The following is a 7,952-nucleotide window of genomic DNA, read 5'->3' on the forward strand; positions in this document are numbered from 1 at the left end:
TGTATTAATCTCTCTCTCTCTCTCTCTCTCTCTCTCTCTCTCTCTCTCTCTCTCTCTCTCTCTCTCTCTCTCTCTCTCTCTCTCTCTCTCTCTCTGTTGCTATCCGGCTGAGCCGGTTTGTCTAACGCTTCCGCACCTTCCTTTCTACATCTAGCTTCGACAATTCCTAGTTGTTCCGGTTTCTCTAAAAACAAGAACCACTCTTCATGGCTCTTCATGTGATTAGATGCTCTGGAATCAACATACCACACTTCCTCCAATCCAAAAGTGGTCTTTTTCATCGAGTTCACCTTGTGCTTCATCACGAAGGCTGGCCCTTTGTGGTTTTCCCGGTTCTGGATCCTTCTGATCCTTCTACGTAGTGCGAGCTTTGCCGGTTTCCCCATCTGGCCTTGCCGGATCCGGATTTATCCGAATCGGTGCGCTTCTTCCAACACTCGCTTTCTCTGTGGACTTTCTTGCCACAATAGCAACCTTCCGTGTCGGCCTTCCCTTGCCAATTTCCGGTGCCGTTTTGACTCCCCCTACTTGTGGAGGGTTTGGAACTGCTGTCGGAATTGTCTTTGTGCCTTCGGTTCTGCTCTTGCCAGCCGCCTCCATTGCGTGCCAACCCATCTCATCCTCCACACCCATGGGGCCGATCCTCCTCTGTGTACAGCATCAGGCTATCCGATTGATTGTAAGGCGGATAAGGATGGTGGCTTCTCCTGGGTGCAAATTGCCGTCCGGATTGGCCCATACCGTTGTGTTAGACCACCAAGGTAGGTTTGGACCATTTCATCTTCGTCCACTGTCACATTGATGAACCCAAGCACGTCACAAATCTCCTTTATTTTGGTTGTGTACTCCGTAACCGACATATCTCTCTACCAGATATTGTTCAGCTCTTGACAGAGCTGCAACTTACGGGTTGTGGTACTTGCGGCAAAAATCTTCTGAAGATTTTCCCAAGCCTCCTTCGGCGTTTTTGCGTCCTTGATGTAGCCGAGCATCTGATCATGCACACAAGACGCGAGGCAGTAAAGCACTCTACTCACTCCTTGTTCCCATGCCAGGGAGTCCTTGTGTGCCAGCTCCGGTGCTACCTCGTTAGTTCCTTCCACATAGCTCCAATATCCATGCCCCAGCAGGTACTGGTGTGTTTTATACGACCAGGACACAAAGTTGCTCCGGTCAAGCTTTTCTATGGGAAGCGAACTTGCCATACCTCTGTCCATCTCAATCCTCTTCTGTTCTTCACTGGGTCTTAGGGTTTGTCGACTTCAAAGGAGTCTCAACCCTCACGCTCTGATACCATGTAAAAGTTAGTGCATGGAAGCTTTGACAAAACTGGTTTAGCCGGGTAGCAACAGAGAATAAACACAGGTTCAATGGAAGCTTGAGAGTACTTAGAATACACTGGAGAGGCAAAGAGAGATAGACAAAGAGCCGAACATAAACTCAATTCAAAATAACAACACTTTGTACATAGAATGTGCTTAGAGAGCACTTTTTTACAAGTCCATAAAGGATTGACAAAAGTACTGACATGCACTTCAATGCTCAAACGAGCGACTGACACTGACTCCCAAAACTATGCCTACGTACTAGGCTAGATCCGTAGGCCTCTAACGGCCTACCGGTTTCAATCTGATCCGGTTCTCTGATCCGGCTCCTGGTTCCGGATACCGATCTGGATCCGGTTGAGCTTGCTCGCTCAACACCAAGGAGTCAGAGGGAGTAGGAAGAGCAATCGTGATGATGTGCTTGGTCGGTTACCGGAAGCTGGATAGCGAGTGTGTAGGTTCGCGGAAGGAACCGTGTCGCGCAGTTCACAGGTAGACCGGGAAACCAGTTACGAAGAAACAGAAATAGAGATGAAAACCCGAAATGAGAAGAGATCGACCCAAATAATCGAAACGAATAGATTAAGGTAAGCTGAATACAATCGAGCTCGGCCAATAGCAGAGTTGTACGCTCTACAAAACACACCCCCACCCACACACACACACACACACAAAAATAAAGGAGCCTCTACTCGGGAGTTCACAAGATTCCTTGGCGAGCAGAGGCTTCCTTAGAGAATCGTACACAAGACAAAGAATGGGAGGGAGAGAGGGAGAGAGAGAGCTCGGCCCACGAACCGACAACACTTCGTCCTCCCCTAAAACACCGATCCCTAAAGCAGGCTCAAGCCTCCCCTTTTATAGCAGAAGGGGAAACCGTTACATCGTGATTGGTGTCAGAGATTCCTCCTCCCTCCCCCCCCTTTCATTTCTTTCTGTGCGTGTGGGACTTTAAAGTACCCCCTTTAATTCCTACCACCTAGTACTTACTAGTCCTAATGTTATTTACATTATGTATGTACATAATACTTGATTTGTGTGCATCGGTGCACACACCCGTTCACGTGCACTTGGCTCCGTTTCGCTTTATGGCCGGAATCCTTCACGACAACGTGCGAACTGGTACGTCGTTGGAGGTCTACACTCCTAGACTACTAGGTAGTTATCCTAGGAGTTAGTGTCAATAGCTCAGTACGAGCATTGAAGTGCCTCTCAGTATTTCTATCAGTCCTTTTAAGGACTTGTATAAAAGTGTTCACTGAGCACATTGTATGTAGAGAGTAATATTTTGTAATTTGAGTTTTATTTTGTTCTGCTCTCTCTGTCTCTCATGCGTACTCTCTGGAGCAACTCCGCGAAAGATACAGCTTCGATGACTCGCTCCAGCTATTGAAGAGGGAGTTGATGGAGTGGGTGGAATTCGCCGGAAATGTCATGAACTTATACCAAACCTCCTCAAAGATGATGTATAGCTTCAACCACTAGGATACATTACATTTATTAAATTATAAATTCTTATGTTAGACCAGGAAGAAACATATATAATAGTATGAAACGTCGTCACCGCATAGGCTAACGCATGATTACGAAGTGTCATGATTGCATGAATGACAAATGGTGAGCATGTGTACCTATGAGGTGGCGACCATGCATCTATCAAAGCATGCTATATAAACATATGCCGAACTATTGATGAACCATTCCGGTTCAAATTGTCAGGGTTGTAGGCAAAGACAAGTTTAAAATGAAGAAAAGAATGAGAAGTAGAAAATAAGAGAGGAATGAGGGAGAAATAAGATGTTGAAAATGTATTAACAATGAGAACCAGGGTTATAATAGCAATGAGAACAAGGGTTACAAGAGTATGCCGAAGACTGGCGTTGAACCGGAATGGTTCATCAATAGTTCGATATATGTTTAAATAGCATGCTTTGAAGTTTGGATACATGCATGCTCGCCACTAATAGCCACACATGCTCGCCATTTGTCATTCATAGAAGCATGCCACTTGGCTTTCATGCAAGAGAGTCGGAATTCCGCTTGTTGAATTCCCATCTCTCCGATAAATTCCTTCATCCAAATTACTTCCTTACCGGCTTCAGCTACGGCCATGTACTCGGCTTCCGTGCTTGACAACGCCACGGCCTTCTACAGCCTCGACAACCATGAAACAACTCCCCCTACATATGTCATTACGTATCCAAACGTGGATCGGATGGTATCCACATCAGCCGACATGTCTGAATCTATATAACCGTCCAGTGTTGGGTTACTTGAGCCGAATCAAAGGCAAACATTCGAGGTGCCTCTCAGGTACTGAAGTATCCACTTCATAGCAGCCCAATGCTCTTTTCCAGGATTGCTCATATATCGGTTGACCACTCTGACTGCATACGCGATGTCCGGCCAAGTGCGAACCATTTCATACATCAAGCTTCCAACTGCCGAGGCATAAGGGACTTTTGACATCTCGGCCTTCTCGGTTTTCGATTTCGGACTCTGGCTTCTGGATAGTTTACAGTTTGTCGGCAGTGTCGAGCCGACTTGTTTCGCGCTTTCCATGTCGAAACTCTAGAGCACTTTTGTCACGTACTTCTCCTGTGACAACCACAATAATCTCTTTGTTCGATCCCGAACAATGCGCATTCCCAAGATTTGTTTTGCCGGACCCATGTCTTTCATTGAGAACGACCTGCTCAAGGACTTCTTCAAACTTTTGATTTTCCTCAGGTCCTTTCCAACAATCAACATGTCATCCACATACAATAGGAGGATGAGAAAATCTCCTCCATCATACTTCTTAACAAAGACATAGTGATCAGCCTGTGTCTTGCCAAAACCATGCTCCACCATGAAAGATTCGAACTTTCAGTACCATTGCCGAGGTGCCTACTTCAGCCTATACAACCTCTTTCTCAATCAGCATACCACTGGTTTTCTTTACCTTTTTCTTCAAATGGTTACAGTTGGTGCATGTATATCTCTTCCTCCAAATATCCATGAAGGAAGGCAGTCTTGACGTCCAATTGCTCAACTTCGAGATCCATGTTGGCCGCGATGCTCAATATTGTTCGAATTGACGTCATCTTTATGACCAGGGCAAATATTTCATCGAAATTGACACCCTTCTTCTGTTGAAAACCTTTTACGACAATTCATGATTTGTACCTAGGTGGATTCCCGCCATCTCCTGGTTTCAACTTGTATACCCATTTGTTTTGGAGTGCGCTTTTCCCTTTGGGCAACTCGGTCAGTTCATATGTGTGATTCTCATGCAAGGATTCCATCTCCTCTTGCATGGCACTTAACCACTTTCAGTTATGGGTATCGTTCTTAGCTTCTTCAAAGCTTTCTAGCTCCCCCTCATCGGTCAGCAGTACACACTCTTCATCCGGAAATCTTCGAGGGGTCCTTCTTTCTCTTAGGGGGTATCTTCGGCCTCCATTCGGCACGGTCGGTTCTTCTTCGACTTCATCAACCGAGTTAAATTTGGTTCCTCGTTCGGTGACGAAGGCTACATGGGTAGCATCCGGAATGATGTCATGAAGTTCTACAAGGGGAGCCTTATCGTGGCTCGGGCCCGGAAAACCAGCACACTGTATATAATGAATGCTCTTTTATGCCGAAATGAGGTAAACATGACAACCGACACAGTCGGTGAGTTGTGGCATAAGAGGCTATGCCACATGAGCCATAAGGGAATGCAGATGCTAGCCGAAAAAGAACTCCTACCGGAGGTGAAGAAAGTGCATCTAGATAAATGTGTCGATTGCCTGGCCGGCAAGCAAAATCGAACCTCGTTCTGATCGAGGCCCCCAATGAGGAAGAAAATGCCGTTGGAACTCATGCATACGGACGTATGCTACGTGGACACAAAGTTCACAGTATTTCGTGACCTTCATAGACTATTGTAGCTGGAAGTTGTGGGCTTCCATGTTGAAGACAAAGGATGAGGTGCTATCTGTCTTCAAAGAGTTCCAAGAGAGGGCCGAGAGGGAAACCGACTGAAAGTTGAAGGCAGTCGGACAATGGCGGAGATTACCGCGGATCGTTTGAAGAATATTGCCGAGCATAGGGAATTCGACTCAAGTATACTATGCCGAAGTCAATAGAGCTTAACGGGTTGGTCGAGAGAATGAACCAGACCATAATGGAGAGGATTCGAAGTATGCTTGCACATGCAAAGTTACCGAAGACGTTCTAGGATGAGGCACTGATGATGGCAGCGTACGTAATAAACCGATCACCCTCACTACCCTTGGACGGTGATATTCCACAAAGGGTGTGGAGCGGCAAAGATGTCTCATACTGACATCTAAGGGTGTTCGGTTGTCTTGCGTATGTGCATGTTGCAAAGGATCAAAGGGGGAAGTTGGATCTGAAATCTCGGCCATGCATATCTCTCAGCTACGGCAATGATGAATTCGGCTATCGGCTATGGAACTTAGCCGAGAAGAAGGTGATTAGGAGCCAAGACATCATCTTCAAGGAAGAGAAGACGATTGTCGATTGGGAGATTGAGAATAAGTCTCCAACTACCAAATTGAGTCGAGTCCCTTGGCTGAATCGAGTAGATTCAGTCGATTCGATTGAAATCAAATCCGAGTTAGTCAACCAATCAGCCGACCGACTGATATCAAGTTCAGTCGAACTTCCAGAACGTGCCGAACATCTCTCAGCACTAGTCTACACCCGGTCGATGTCATCAGACACACATCTCCAATGCCAACAATTCGGCATGCTCCTTCATTTCCCATTTTTACAAGACCATGGTCTCCAACCTTGTATGATGAGAAGCACTTTCGGTCGGGGGTTAGGTCAAACGATGCACCTGAATCAACCACCCATGTCAAATCTTTGCCGGCGAGATTGACCTCATTTTGTTCACTAATGAACAGCAGCTCCTCTTCACTCGCAGCGCTTGCTGAGGTGTTCTTTCTTCGGCTCTACACCATCATCTCCCCCTTTCTCTTTTCGTAAAGTGTCGGCAATTCTTTTGGAAGTGCCCCGGCTTCCCACAATAGAAGCACGTGTTCCTTCCTCTCGACTTCGACATTGTCCCCGACTTATCTTGATACTAGGGACTTCAATTTCGGCCTCATCCTTAATTCGTGTCACTTTCCGTGACGAGGGCCTTTGGGTCGGTATTGGACTCTCAGTCCTTCCGGAGAGCTTCTTCATTCAACAAGCCCGACTTCACCTGCTCTAGGGATAAATGTTTCCCTTGCGGTTCCGCATTGCTTAATGTGATAACTAGTGTTTCCCAGCTGTCCGGAAGGGATCCCAACAACAACAATGCTAATACCCCATCGGCAAGAGGTACTTCTAGAGAGGTGGTTTGATTCATCAATCCTTGGAAAACATTAACATGCTCCCCCATGTTGGAGTTGTCTTGATACCGGAGTCTCACAATTTTTCTGAAAACTGAGACTGTTCATGGTGTTCTTGTTTTCAAACATTGCGCCAATCTTCTTCCAGAGGACGTTGGCACTCATCTCTTCATCAAAGTTGGTGTATAGACTCATATCTATAAAACACCTTATATATGTTGTCGCCTTCAGATGCATGACTTCCCAAGTCTATGCATCGATCTTGTCTGGCCCTTTATCTCCGAACTGCATCGGCAGCCAGAGAGAGGTCTTTGCACACGAGCATGTCTCGCATCTTCAACTTCCACACCGAATAGTTGGAGCCGGTAATTTTGAACATGCAGCCGAATGAGTCTTCCATCGTTCTGATACCACTTTGTTAAGATCGAGACCGGCCACAATCGGTTCTACTTCGAATGTTCAGGTGCAAAGAAACGAGTTTGGTAATGCACAAATAGAAATGAGGGGCAAAAAAGGAAGAACAGAGGCACAAGATATTTTACGTGGAAAACCTGAACTGGGAAAAACCACGAGGGTTCACAAACCCCGAGAAATAGAATCACTATAATAGAGGAGAAGTACAATAAGAAGCTCGAAGGCAACGACCTCAAGTTCTTCTTCATTGGGTTGACGGATGTAGAGTTACTTAACTCTCTCTCTCTCTCTCTCTCTCTCTCTTCCACAGTTACATAGGCAACTACCTTGTCTATAACTACACAACTAATAATAATCCTAATTACTCTTAAAGTTTGCCCTAGTTGTTTATATACTACAACAACTTTCTAGCTATTTACAAGTATAGCCCACAAGGGCACAGTTGGACTATTTACAAATATAGTCTTCCGAATCGGCTATTAAATCGATTTCGGTTCTTGATTTTGATCTCGGCCTCGGACGAATTACCCTTGTGTCCTCGATTCGGTTCGTTATCTTCTTCCCATCTGGAGGGACATGTTTCCCAACATCTTTTACCTTTATTCTTCTCTATACATGTGGGACTTTAAAGCACCTATCTAAATCGCACAGCCTAGTACTCATCAACACATAAATATTACATATGTGTGTACATAAAGACAGTTTTGTGTGCATCTGTGCACACCCCCGTTCACGCACATTCGACTCCTTTTTTCTTTCTATGGTCAGAATCCTTCACGACAACGGGCTTCCTATGCTAGCAGAGGCCTCACTCTCCCTCGCCGAATGCACAGAGCAGAAAACTAAAACCCCCCAGAGCACCAAAATGGCAACACCTTCCCCT

Source organism: Azolla caroliniana, unplaced genomic scaffold (assembly GCF_043228905.1).
Source record: "Azolla caroliniana isolate FFs.n. ecotype wild unplaced genomic scaffold, voAzoCaro1.0.p SCAF_18, whole genome shotgun sequence".
NCBI lineage: Eukaryota > Viridiplantae > Streptophyta > Polypodiopsida > Salviniales > Salviniaceae > Azolla > Azolla caroliniana.